Raw genomic sequence first — 14,129 nt, forward strand, 5'->3', positions numbered from 1 at the left:
GCTTATATTGCTATATTGATATGTCTAATTTTTTTTGGAAGATAAAAAATGGACACACTGGCAGTTTTTGCATGGGGAAGCCTAAAAGGGGAGCAGCTTCTCCACCCATACCTAAGTTCCCTGCTCCTGCAGTCCAAACTGGAGAGCTTCACCCAGGCTGACCCAGAGCCAGCAGCAGAGGACAGCATCAGCAGGCAAACTGAGCTTTGTTGGGATGGAGCCCAGAGCAGCAGTGGTGATGTGCTTCTTAAACTGTGCTGCTTTTTCTGGTGTCCGAAGTGGCCACCCCTCCCTCCACTGGGCCCACAGGGCTTTTGCAATTTTTTTTTTAAAAAATCATCATTTTCATATCACGGTATCGACCTACCATTGTAATAATAGATGCAGCAGTTTTCTGAATTCTCAGTTTTTAATTTTTTAAAAAAGTAAGTCTCTAGTCCCTTACCTTGTGGAGATGTAAGGAAAATGCATGTTCTGCAATAGAATGGGTTAGAGACTTGCTCTTTTAGAGAACCTTCTATACCTATTATTACAATGGTAGGTCAGTATAGTGACATGAAATTGATGATTTAAAAAAGATAGAAAATGAAACCAGGAAGGGGGAAAAGGATGGTGGGAGGGGCAATAATGCAATGATTATGAATGTCCAGTCATCAAAGAGTGGGTGGGGCAAGCAAAACCAAAAGAAATATTATGTATGAGGAAAAAATAGACTCAAAATCAGTTTCCAGAAAGAGATCAGGGTAAAAGAGATCTCAAAAGAACCAGAAAAAAAGTGGGAGAGGGAAATGAAGTGAAAACAAAAGGCAAACAAAATGCATGCAGAAATCAGGGGATAAACTAAAGCTGTGTGGCACCAGAGCCAATGGAAAAAAACCATGAGAAAATCCTGAACACTACTGTAAAATAAAGGTATAATCACACTTAAGGCTTGAGATAGTCATTATTGCATTTATGAATGGCCACTGATTAATGGATGTCTTCATTTTCTTTTTGTTTGATCTATCCACTTATTAGACAATAAAGTTCACTATTGTTTATTAGAGGTGGATTTCTTTCCAACTCCTTTGGAGAAGTGCAAGGTAGGGCAAGCTACTGAATACATAGGTCTTTAATCTCCCTCAAACTATTGGGGTGTAAGCTTGTGGGAATGCCTACATGTGTTTTGGGTGACAGTAGGCTGCAGAAGGTCACTTTCTCAGGGCTATCTAGGTATGTTAGTCCCTTACAAGGGATATATGAGGTTCCTAACCAGACATCTCTACATTTTGTTCTGTCAATTTTGTCTACCTAATCAATTATTTTAAATTTGTAGTCAGTAAATAAAATCCTGGAAAATTTTACTGAAACATTTTAAGTGAAGAGTTACTTGAAAAACTATTTTTCTCAAGAGCTAAAGTAGGGAAGAACAAACATGGCAGAACAAAGCAGACAGGTTTACATGAAATTTTGCAATCATGTTGGAAACTGCTGGGCTGGACAGAAGCATCGCTTAAAAGTTTATAGTAGGTCACTTAGAGTTTGTTGAACCAGAAGTATGGACATAACTTACTGCTCAAATTAGACACAATTTGCAAAACATGACATCATGCTGTGTTGGTTGCCATGTTTCCAGTGTCTTGGTGATAGAGTCAAATAAAGGTTTAAAAAAAGTAGTCTGTCTGAACAGAAGAAATCTGGTTTTCATAATGTCTTCATCTTAACAAGCAAACATTATGACATGCTCATATTGGTAGATTTGCTTTTATGATTAAAGCTCAAGAATGAGATCCATGTGGATATGGTATAATTTCCAACTCTAAATAAATCACATAATAACTGCATGTCTCAATTCTTGTTATCTTTAAAGTAGGACATACAATTCTTCTTGGTCATGGAATGTGGGCCTAAATAAACTGAACAAAGGCAGTATATAATTATATTAAAACTGTTGTTTTAACATTATGTAGTTAAGACCAGGAATGTGGCCAACGATGTGGGCTCTGGCTCAAAAAATCTTATTGCCACAATAAATGTGTTAGTCTTTAAATAGTCATGAGATTTTTTGGTTTTTTGGCTGCAACTGACTAACATGGCTATCCCACTGGAAATTTTAAGATGAGTAGATTGTGAACTACCACTCCATTATGCTTAGAGTACTTCTGTTATATATTCAAAGACAGATGATTGTGCAAAAACTCTCTTGACTACTACTATTCCCTTTCCACTTCTCATAAGAACCCCATATTACAGAAACAACCATCATGTTGAACAGGGCCACAAATGAGCAGTATGAAGCTGATATGACAACCAGTCAATGAAAACTTGTGTAGTACTGGGGTAAAGTATAATTAGTACCAGAACGTAATAAATCCATGCGGTTACTTTATCAAATATATACCCTAGAGAACTGGCATGACATTTATTAGAACTTCCATTATACATCATTAGATCCAGTGGTTTGAGGGTTGATATGGCATAGGAAACGGCCGGCGTAGCACAACACTTACCAGAGGTTGGGGCAAACTATAGGGACTGGCTTTCACTATTATGTTGTGCTTGTGTCCTTTCTAGAAGCATCTGGTTGATGTTCACTAGGTCTGACCTAGCATGGCAGCTAGGGTTGCCAGCCTCCAGGTAGTGGCTGGAGATCTCCTGGAATTACAACTGGTCTCCAGGCCACAGAGATCAGTTCACCTGGAGAAAATGGCTACTTTGGGGGGTGGACTCTATGGAATTATGCAATGCCAAGGTTCCTTCCCTCCCCAAACCCCACTTTCTCCAGGTTTCACCACCCCAGATGTCCAGGAATTTCCCAACCTGGAGCTGGCAGCCCTAAGGACAGCCTTTACAAGGAGCGGTTGTAGCTGTAGGTATTTTAGCAGTGGCCAGAACATTCTGAATTCTGAAAATTAAAAAAATTTTCTTGCCGGAGTTTCCCCTCGTTACAGTCAATCTGCGGCAGTTTTTAAAATCACTTTAATACTTTGCTTCTTAAAGTACTCAGTCCCGTTTCAAGAGATAGTAATCTTTACCTTCTTAGTCGTTTTCTCGGGTTGTAATCACTGTTTCAATATTCAATTCACTTCAAATCCCCTTGTCTCTGTATGAAGCTTGGGTATGAGGGTCTTATGCCAACCGAATTGGCTCCAAGACTGCTGCAGAGATCTTGGCAAAACCTCTCTTCGGGTGGGACCTCAAGGGACAAGAGGGAGTCCGTTGCGTAGGACCCCCCCTCGCCCGAGTTCAACGCGCCCTCAGGTTCTTGAGCGTTCTACGCCTGTTCTCTGCCTGAGAACAGTTGGCTACGGGCAAATCCTCGCCCCTCTAGCCTCCAAAACAGCAGCCTGGACAGCTCAGCTCTTAGAGCTGCGTTAGACCTTCATGGATTCCAATCCGGAAGTCCTCAATTGTCAATATTTTCTATGGCAATAACTTTTATTTCTGTTTTAAAACCAAATACTGAAATTCCAAACTTCTGCCACTAATCAGTTGTGTCTCTCAAACTCAATTTGCCCAGCAACATGCAGAAACTTATACAAATAAAGCTAAAGACTAGGACAAATATGGTTCTTTGGTTCCATGTCATTGTGTTTAGATTACTTAACTTTTGAAACTTCTCTCAGAGCAGTATGAACACCTTTCTTTGAATTTACTGAACAATAAAAATTCAGTTTCAGTGGTGTTTATTCTGATACAAGTATTTGCTTTTAATAGAGATTGTTTTAAGTCTTTGAGGGTCAGATATCAAATTGATAGAAAAAATATGGAAAAATGTGAAGAAGGGAATTAAAGCAAAAAGAAAGAACTTGGAAAGAGAGGGAAAAAAGAGAAGGAGTAAATGATCAAAGCATTGCTATGTAAAGGGAAGCCTGCTGCTGCCTTTACAAAAGTGAGTTTCTGAGTATAGTTAGTCCTGTAACTAAGGATTTTGGATGTAGATTACATTTTTACTACTGAAATTTTAGCATGCTTCCAAAATATGGGTTAGATCATTTGCTCTTATTAAAAGAGAACATGACAAATTTGTGAAAGGTAGGTCTATTAATAATTAGCAATTAGCAATGACAGTTACTATTCAGTGGTGATGTAGTGGTTAGAGTGTTGGTCTAGGATCCGAGAGACCAGAGTTTGAATCCCCACTCTGCCATGGAAGCTCACTGGGTGTCCTTGGGCCAGTCATACTCTCTCATAGGGTTGTTGTGAGGATAAAATGGAGGAGAGGAGAATGATGTCAGCTGCTTTGGGTCTCCATTGGGGAGCAAGGTGAGGTACGTATAAATGAAGTAAATAAATATTCAAAGGCACTATGCCACTGTGGGGGGAGGCAGAAATAAGAATGGGCTATTGCCTTTATATCCTGCTGACAGGGTTACTAGAAACGTCTAGCTGCCTAGTCATTGTGGTAAACAGGATGCTATAGTAGGTGGATATTTGGTTGATCAAGTAGAGTTCTTACATATTCTTATTCTTATATATTCATTGAATAACAAAGTAAACAACCCAATTCTTATAATTTTCTACAAGAAGAAACGTTGTCTCTGTGTGGATGAAAATGATTTATGGGAAGGAGGTAGTATGGTTCCATTTTAGTTGAAGAGAAAAACTTGGCCTACTTCAAATGGACATTCTTATATCAATTGAAAGATTAAAAAGCTTAAAAGCTTATTAGAATAGAGACAATTCTGGAAATTCTCCCAGGCACACAATCTACTTGATAAATTTCTCAATCTGGCTAAATCATCTCAAAAGTAACAGCAGCAGTGTGACAGAAGATTACATTGATATATAAAAAAAGTTATTTCCAGTGTAGGAACAGTTTGTCAGGTGATTTATCTAAGGCCTGATTTCAGGTGTTCTAATATTTCTCACATAGAAGCTGAAAGTCCGGTTTAAATGATATGCTGTGCACTTGCCATGTCTCACAGGTAAATGTTTTCCCACCACCATCACATTAAATTTGCCATAAGAGGAACAATGCAGTCTATTCATTTGCTGTAGAAGTGCTTGGGTAATAATCACTCATTGGTACCTTTAGAGAAATGTGAATATTTTTCTTTATCTGCTTATTTGAGGCACTAAATTTAGGGGCTGAATTTAGAAGTTGTGTGAACAAAATGTACACAGAAAATGTGCTATCTTCAAAATGGTAATTTGAGAACTTGTAGAAGGTGAATTCTCACCATATCTCTAAATATCATCAATATATCTAATTCTCAACATAGCCTTATCTGTGGATACTTAAATACAGAGATTAGAGCCATGACCAGACAAGACAGTTTTCTATAAACCTGAGAAAAACCTGAAATCTAAGAACAAACAAACATTGGGAGGTTAAAATGCTTGTCATATAAAGAAATGAATGCCCTCTCAGTGGCCGTTGCTAAAGGGGAGTAGAAATTTTTTGAGAGACTCCCTATGGGACTCCTTTCCCAGTGTTTGAAGGGAATGAAAATCATGTCCTCTGGCTTATAGCTACTAGAACATTTCCAAGGGCAGAGTATTTTCTGCCCATGGAATACAACTCTCTCTCCTTCCCATTCCTCAGCAATCCAAAATGCTCATGAGGGAAGAGGCAAGAAAATCACACTCCAGAGCTAAAAATCTTTCCACCCACAGAAATGCTCCAGCGGATCCTGTCGCGGTCTGATTATGCTACACAGGCCTCAGTGGCAGGGTTCAAGAGAAGACACGACACACCAAGCTTCATTACAAATGGTGTATTATACAATTTACAGGTGGATACATTACAGGTATGTTACATTGGCTGACAAAGTGCTTCACCAGCAACCTGCAGAGCTGGAGCTCTTTACAGTAAAAGACTCTGCATCCTTATATATTAGTAAGTAGCCTATCCCAACACAGTGCTGACTCACTGGCCGTTTCCAGACGGCTTACCTGAAGCCGCTCCATGCCGCAATGTTGTGGATCGTGCCGGGGAAAACGTGAAATATCGCGTTTTCTCGCACGAGTTTTGCAAGATGTCACGCAAAACTTGCGCGAGAAAACACGATATTTCGTGTTTTCCCCAGCATGATCCACAACATTGCAGCATGGAGCGGCTTCAGGTAAGCCATCTGGAAATGGCCATTGTGCCAGCCCAGGTGTCCTTGACATTTACAGAGAAGTACATCACCTGGCTGGTATCACATGATAGCTACCTGTCATCACTTTGTTACTACTGATGACACAGATCAGTCACTGCTAGCTGCCTCATCTGTTTGTTTATTTTATTATCTTGACAGATCCATGTCTGTGCCTTCAGCCATTTTTCTTTTGGTCTTTATATACTCAATATCAAAAAATGATGGTTTAGTTATTCTTTCTTAAATGAGGACAATGGATTAGATGGTTCCAGTGCGCCTGTCAAAATAATATAATTTCACACATACATATGAAATTCTCTCTCATGAACAAAACTAGTAATTACCACATAGTAGATTCCATTTCATATACATTTATGAATATATTGGTACTGAGTGTAGTCTTATGGTACTGTACATAGATGTAAAGAAAACATGGGCAACTTATTTATTATAAATCTGTGTGCAATGATGTAGGACTACATGCTGTGATAAATAGAGGAGTCTTTTAGGGACCCTGGCTTAACATGTGGACAATGGGATATGCATGAACAACTTTAAATATGGAGTATTCATTTGTCAGGAATTCCCTTGTAAATAATTACTTGATGGCCAACTAAAACCAAAACCACATGCTTAGTTGCACTTTTGCCCAGTATTTTAATTAAGCAATTTTAAAGCTGTTTGTACTCCTGGACCATCCATACATGCAATCCAGATTCAAAGTAAGTGAATTATAAATCTCATAATGGTTCCAATGACATTTATGAGCTTTTATGGCAGAAAAGCAGAACATTTGCATGTGTGCAGAGAGAGGGTAATTGTGCCTATCACTTCTCTTTGTCCATCTTCAACAGGGGTTGAAGTAGTGGGGAGTAAAATTTAAAAGAAATAATACAGCATTAAAAGAAATAATACTATAATTTCCCCACAGTATCCTCTTAGTTTTAGAAAATGTTAGCTATAAATTGTGTTTAGAAAATATATTACAGTTTACTTTAGGTTGAAGCTGACTGAGAGAGAGTACAAGACTCTTTCCTTAAGCCTGCCCAACTGCCTGTCTTGTTTATTTCACTTACACCCCACCTTTCTTCCCAATGAGGACCCAGGATGGCTTACATGATTTTTCTCTCTTCCATCTTATCTCCACAACAAACCTGTGAGGTAGGTTAGGATGAGAGTGTGTGACTTGGGATCCCAGGCCCCCGGTGAGGGCAGGGGATCCCTCGTTCCCACCCTCCACCCCCCCCCACTCACCTGGCTGGCAGTGGTTGGGGGAGGCAGGGGAACAGGCTTGTACTGGCTTGTAGGCATGTCAGGCAAGGCAGTGTCATTCAATCCAAGGTCAGGGCCCCGTGAGTCAGGCACAACAGGGTCATTCACTCCAGGGTCAGGGCTACAGAAGTCAGGTAAGGCACAGTCAGTGGTTTAGCCATTATCATAAGTGTTGCATCTACGCTTAACAGCCTCTCTTGGCTGGTTTATAGCCACATGCCTAAGGACCGTGCTTGCAGCCAGCTGCTTAGGAGAAATCCTGCAACTACTCATCTCCATCACCAGCTAGCAGTTGGTGTTGGGCCAGGATGCATGCACTTTGCTGTCTCACCTGTAGCTGTGTTCTCAGCCTCTGTCTGCTGTGCTCTAAGTGTGTAGGTGATACTGGAGGGCTAGGAAGGGCCAACTGAGTTTCATCTGCTGAATCAGAGCTGGAAGTTCTTGGTGGCTCTGCACCAGCTGTTTGTTGTGAATCCTGAAAAGCTTGTAGCTCATTTTCCTGCTGGTTGGCTTCTGTTAACTCAGGGTTGGCTACACAGGGCTCCTCTTCTCCTGAGGAGTCCTTGCCATTGCTGAGCCCTTGTCTCATAAGTCATGACAAGGCCTCCTGGGCACACTCCCAGGATGGCACAATGATGTCACTCCTGGAGGTGACGGCATCACGCAGGGCCTGGGACCACTCCCGCTCTTTGCAGAGGGGTGATTTGGACCCCCAGGGCCGGTGCAAGAGGTTCTGGCACCCGCGGCGGCATGCGCACGCACTCTGCGCACCTGCACGCCACGGACTGCGTGATGACATCATCGCAGACATCATCATGCGCCGCAGGGGGGCTGGGCAGCTCGCGGAGCCCCAAGCACAGAAGCTGCAAGCTGCTGCTGGGCGGCACGTGGAGGCTGCTCCGTGCGCCACCCCAGCAACAGCTCACGGCTTCTGCGCCCGGCTGGGGCAGAGGAGCACGCAGCGGAGCTGGCGTGGCTGGCTGCAGCTGCTGCTGCAGCCAGCCAGCCAGCTCCGTGCCGCCGCTGCTGCCGCCACGCACCCCAGCTGGGCGCACAAGCTGCGAGCCGCTGCTGGGGTGGCACCTGGAGGCTGCGCCCGGCTGGGGTGTGTGGCGGCGGCGGCGGCAGCATGGAGCTGGCTGGCTGGCTGCAGCAGTAGCTGCAGCCCAGTCATGCCAGCTTCGCTGTGCATGCCTCTGCCCCTGACACCCCCTCCGGCGCCCCTCCAATGCCCGCGCGCCCGAGGCCACCGCCTACCTGGCCTCCATGGGCGCGCCGGCCCTGTGGACCCCAAAAGGAAGAGATGTCATCACACCTTGAAAAAGATGAGTGCTGAGTCCCACCCTCCCGCTGGGAGGGTAAGGGGATCTGGCAACCCTATGTGTGACTGTCCCAAGGTCACCCAGCAAGCTTCCATGGCAGAGTGGGGTTCCAAATCTGGATCTCCCAGGTACTAATCTGACACTCTAGCCACCATACTATGCTGGCTTTCCCTCTCATACTCCATCAGGAGTCACTAATCTTGTGGAAGCAGAGGGAGAAAAAGCACAGCCCCTTCTGTTGAGCAGTAATCAGAAGAACAACAGTTGTGTGCTATTGCTGTTGCTGTTGTCTTAGGTCTTAATAGTGTGATTTTATTCTTTAATTGTTGTAAACGTCCTTGCTGGTTTTTAAAATCAGTTTGGGATATAAATATTTTTAAATAATAAATTAGGAAGTAAAATCAAAACAATATATACCTAAGGAAAATAAGGGAGAGAGTAAAGAGACAATCTGTAAAAAAATATGAAGAAGCAGCAACTCTGTAGCTTTTTTGTATTCCTTTAGTAGGTAAGAAAAATACATTTAATATAATAATGTCAGTTGAATACAAAGTTTGTTATGCGATAATCTGCTCTCTCTCTTTTTAACTATTTATTGCTCTTTTTCTATGGATATGGACGTCACTGGGCCTTACCAAAACTAAGTTTTTCTCTATGATATTTCAAAGGCATGATTTATGAGTGGGTACATTCCTTTGGGGAATTTGAGGCAAACTAGAATAGGCATTTCAGAGATCTGCAGAATAAAAAAATGAAGCTATTATTCAAGTTGTGTGGTCATTTAGCATTTCTGGCTCATCAGGATGGCTTTTTAGAACTGTTTAGTTACAGACAGAAGCACAAATTTTAATCTGTTGGATATGGCAATGCTGATGCTTTTGACTAAGTTCTTTTTATGAGCAACTGGTAGGAGAAACCTTCTTTTCTCAAAATGGTCCATTTCAGCCCTGTTTTCTTCAGTGAAATGAACCTTTAGTTTTTGAAAGATCATTTTTTATTTGTAGGTCTAGAAAGATTGAGACTTGGAAGAGTAGCTGTGAGGGCACTAGAAAAGATCTTTAAAGATAAAGATGTCCCTTTGGGAACCAAGATCAAGAGAATCCAAACCAGGGCTTTTTTTCTGGGAAAAGAGGTGGTGGAACTCAGTGGGTTGCCCTTGGTGAAAATGGTCACATGGCTGGTGGCCCCGCCCCCTGATCTCGAGACAGAGGGGAGTTTAGACTGCCCTCCACGCTGCTCCAGCGGTGCGGAGGGCAATCTAAACTCCCCTTTGTCTGGAGATCGGGGGGGCGTGGCCACCAGCCATTCAACCATTTTCAAGAGGTTCCAGAACTCTGTTCCACCGCGTTCCAGCTGAAAAAAAGCCCTGATCCAAACTATGGTATTCCCCATTACTATGTGAAAGTTGGACAATGAAGAAAGCTGACAGGCAGAAAATTGATTCATTTGAAATGTGGTGCTGGAGGAGAGTTTTGAGGATACCATGGACAGCCAAAAAGACAAATCAGTGGGTACTAGATCAAATCAAGCCTGAATTCTCCTTAGAAGCTAAAATAACAAAACTGAGGCTTTCGTACTTTGGTCACATCATGAGTAGGAAAAGAGGAAGATCTAAAATGAGATGGCTTGACTCAATAAAAGAAACCACGTCTTCCAGTTTGTGGGATCTGAGCAAGTCTGTTAAGGATAGGATATTTTGGAGGTCTTTCATTCATAGGGTTGCCATAAGTTGGAGGCAACTTGATGACACATAACATATGCACACACAGGTCTAGAAAATTACTCATCTAGAGTTGCCAGCTTTGGATTGGGAAATTCCTGAATATTTGAGGGTGGAGCTTGGAGAGTGTGAAGTTTGGATAGGTGAAGGAACCTCAGTGGAGTATAATGCCATATATCCTATCCTCCACAGCTGCCATTTTCTCCAGAGGAACTGATCTCTGTACTCTGAGTTTACTTGTAATTTTAGGAGATCTCCAGGCCTCATTTGGAGGCTGGCAACCCTGATATTAAAGCTTGACTTCATGACACATAAACCTGAAACCAAATGTAACTATGTTTTCTTAAGGCTTGTTCACTGAGTACTTTAGGGTCACTTTTTGTAAATGATCTGTTCTATGATTTGCAGTATTCACTGATGCAAATCTTCACAGAAGTACCTGTAGATTTTGAACTTTTTGAAATCAAGCCCACTAACTTAGAGACAACAACTGCTGTTACTACTGCAGCAACACTGTTTCTTTTGAAAAGAAAGTAAGATCAAGAGGACAGTTTGCTTAGAGATTTGCAATGCAATCCTAAGCCAAGCTACAGCCTCATAAACCTATTGACTCAATCTAAATATCTGTTTTAAAAGCCAACCCAGAGAAAAAAGTAGGAGGGTTGTGTGTTTGCATCTTTTTCTTTTTAAGATTACTGCAATAAAATTAAATACTCCTAATGTGACATCCTTAAAGAATCTAGGTGTATTGTTGCAATTTAAAACTAACCATTACTTTTTAAACTCTAAATGATACTTTTTTGCCTATTATAGACTGTTTTATTTTAAAGAAGTTACAAGAATGAATGTATTTGTACACAAGTTACATGAAAGCCTCCCCACAGAGATGCATTTTACATCACTACAGAAATATGGAGGATTTCTGCATCAACCTTCTATGTTTGTACTTTTATATATGGAGAAGTTATGCAGCTAGCTGTTTTGCAGCCAAGTGCATGTGCTGCCAATACTGACACAGCAAAAACATCTCAACTAGGGCTTGTAGGTAACCTGCTATGGTGGGACCTTCTACCTTGGACATACTATTCCCTGTTGCCACTTGATGGGGCAGCAGTGGAGAATCAGCACTGTGCCATTGCTGTGAACTGGAAGTGACATCATCACATTGGCACGCTATAGGATTCACCCCAAATGCTATGGTTAAACCTAAAAAGCTGCACTAATGCAGTTATATCACTTCTGGTTCATGCCAGAAGTGACATTATGGTACCAATGTGACACTGATCAGGTAGGCCCCACCGCAATCTCCCACAGGGTGCCAGCTCTGAAAAATATGCAATTTTTCTCTTTGCACATTACTTGGATATGTAGGAAGAGCACATGCAAATAACTCAAGTATTCTCAGTAGTACTACGTAGAGTGGTTTTCAAGGCCAATCTTCAATAAATCTGTGAAGTTGCTTGGGAAAGTTTGCAGGAAAACTGCCGTGTGGATGGGAAAGTTCAGATTTTCTAGTTCGGTTGGCGTGGCAGCCATTTTTCCTGCAGCTGTGGCAGCTATTCTCACCCCAGACTTCTGCCTGAAGAAGGGTGCTCTGATTTGAAAGCTTACAGTCTGAAAATCGTTGGTCTCAAAGGTGTGACTGGACTAAAATCTTGCTATTCCCACCCTAGAAGGGTTTTTTAAAGAAAGGCAATTGAATATCACTACAACATCATACTAATGTGTGTAACAGGTTCTCTGAATTTCCAGCTTTCAGTTTTTAAAGTCTCTAGCTCCTTTCAGTATAGAGATATAAGGGGAAAGGCATAGCCCCTCAATGAAAGGGACTGAACAATTCTTTTTTAAAACAAAATGAAAGCTTAGGATTTAGAGAAACCAACCCACAGACTGTTATAAAATTATAGTGATATTCAATTGCCAATGAAAACATACAAAAAAGCCCTAGCAGCAGTGGGGTTTGGCCACTGCTAGGATACGGGTGCACCAAAAATGCAGGGAAACCTGTATGTGGGATCTCCATTATCACTGCACTATACCATCATCTGCAGCATTAATAGGGAAATGGAACAAGCCTATCCCCATGTGGAAAAGACCATAAGCAAATATGTGTACTATTTATTTATACACAAATCTAATTTGGCTTTATTTATTTCAGTTTGAGCATAGTACTGAAAGAATTGCCTTGTCTTGGCACAGAATCTGGATTGGATGTGTGTGTCAAGAAGACTATGAACAATAGGAACAGCAGTATACCAAAGGCACTTATGAGGAATGTGAACAGAGGTGTGGCTGGGGGTAAGTCCTACAGAAAAGCACTTTTGTAGAAGAGAGCTCTAGCTTGACTGTGGCTGATAGTTGTGTTCCCGAGCACTAGTTTTGGGACCTGGCCTATGGCTTCCTGCCAGACAGGGAGAGTTCAGTCTTCCCAAATGTTCCCATTGCGGCTTGTGTTTAAACACATTCATTCAGCTGGAAAAGGTTAGGTAACTTTTTATTGACAAAGAGTGCTATTGCTGCTGTGCTGGCATGGTTCAATAGGTCCCAGAAAGCTGGAGGTCAGAGATAGTTCAGAGCATCATTATTTGCCTCATGCATGCCAGGCCTACAGGAAGCCCATTCAGGCACCTGATTGTTACAAAAATATTTTTGCAAATCAAAGGCTTCCATTCATTGTCTGAGAGATGTTGTTTTGGAGTTCAAAAGAAATAGACCACAAGGTTGCAGAGCCAGGTATAAGTAAGAGTATAATTTTGTTCAAGAATATAACTTTCCCACCTTTAAATCAAGTATGTCATATGCATAATTTAAAGATTTTAGATGGATTTTGCCTGTGAAAGGGGATTCATCATTTAAAATGTGTGGAGTAACTAATGTTCTGGAATGACTCTCAGCAGGGTATAGTATATGGAACACACTGCTCCTCAGCTGTTCACTGTCACCTAAAAACATCCGCTAAAAATAAAAGGTATAATGGCAACATTGTTCGAGAAAGTTTGTTGTTGTTATTATTAAATAGGCTGTTTCATTACCAGCCAATAGGGTTCATCTTGGCCCTCTGCCCTCTCTAGCTTCTGCTTTCTGTACTACAGTGAAGTTTTTCAGTAACTTTCATGGATCGAATCTACAGTGCTCTGCTGTTGATCGTTCATCTAGCAGCTGCCTTTGACACCTACAATCACCTCTCTAGCTGCCTCCCACTCTCTCTGCCTCATGTAGTTTACTGTTTCCTTTTTGTTTCCCTCTCTTCATTTTGTTTCTTCTTGATTACTCTGTGGGTAGGATCCAGGATAAAATTTCTGTGGTTGCAAGGATTTATGCACATAGAACGCACTTTCCCTGGCTCCTCCATCCCATGACAGCTGAAATGCCCTCTGAAAACCTGTTCCTGGGGCCCCACTGTCCTGCAAGAACAGGATTTTGAGGGCATTTCAGTCTGCTGTAGAAGTGGGGGGAGGTAGAAAAATCATACTCTGTGGCCAGAAATTGTTGTGCCCATGGAAACCTCTAGTCTGGATCCAAGCCTTTGTTCTACTCCTGGTGGCATTTATTCTGGGATCCAATATTGGTCTCTTTCATGAAGCTGAAGTTGGTTCCCAGTTCCCAGTACCTTATTTGCAGTTCCTAGCTCCTTATTCACAAAGCCAAAGAAAAATCTTGGGGGGAAATTGAAAAGCTCTGAACCCCAAAATGAAGTTTGCAGGGGCACATATTATACACCTCCAGATTCAGAAGACTCAGCACTCTAAG

Source organism: Eublepharis macularius, chromosome 2 (assembly GCF_028583425.1).
Source record: "Eublepharis macularius isolate TG4126 chromosome 2, MPM_Emac_v1.0, whole genome shotgun sequence".
NCBI classification, from domain to species: Eukaryota; Metazoa; Chordata; class Lepidosauria; order Squamata; family Eublepharidae; genus Eublepharis; species Eublepharis macularius.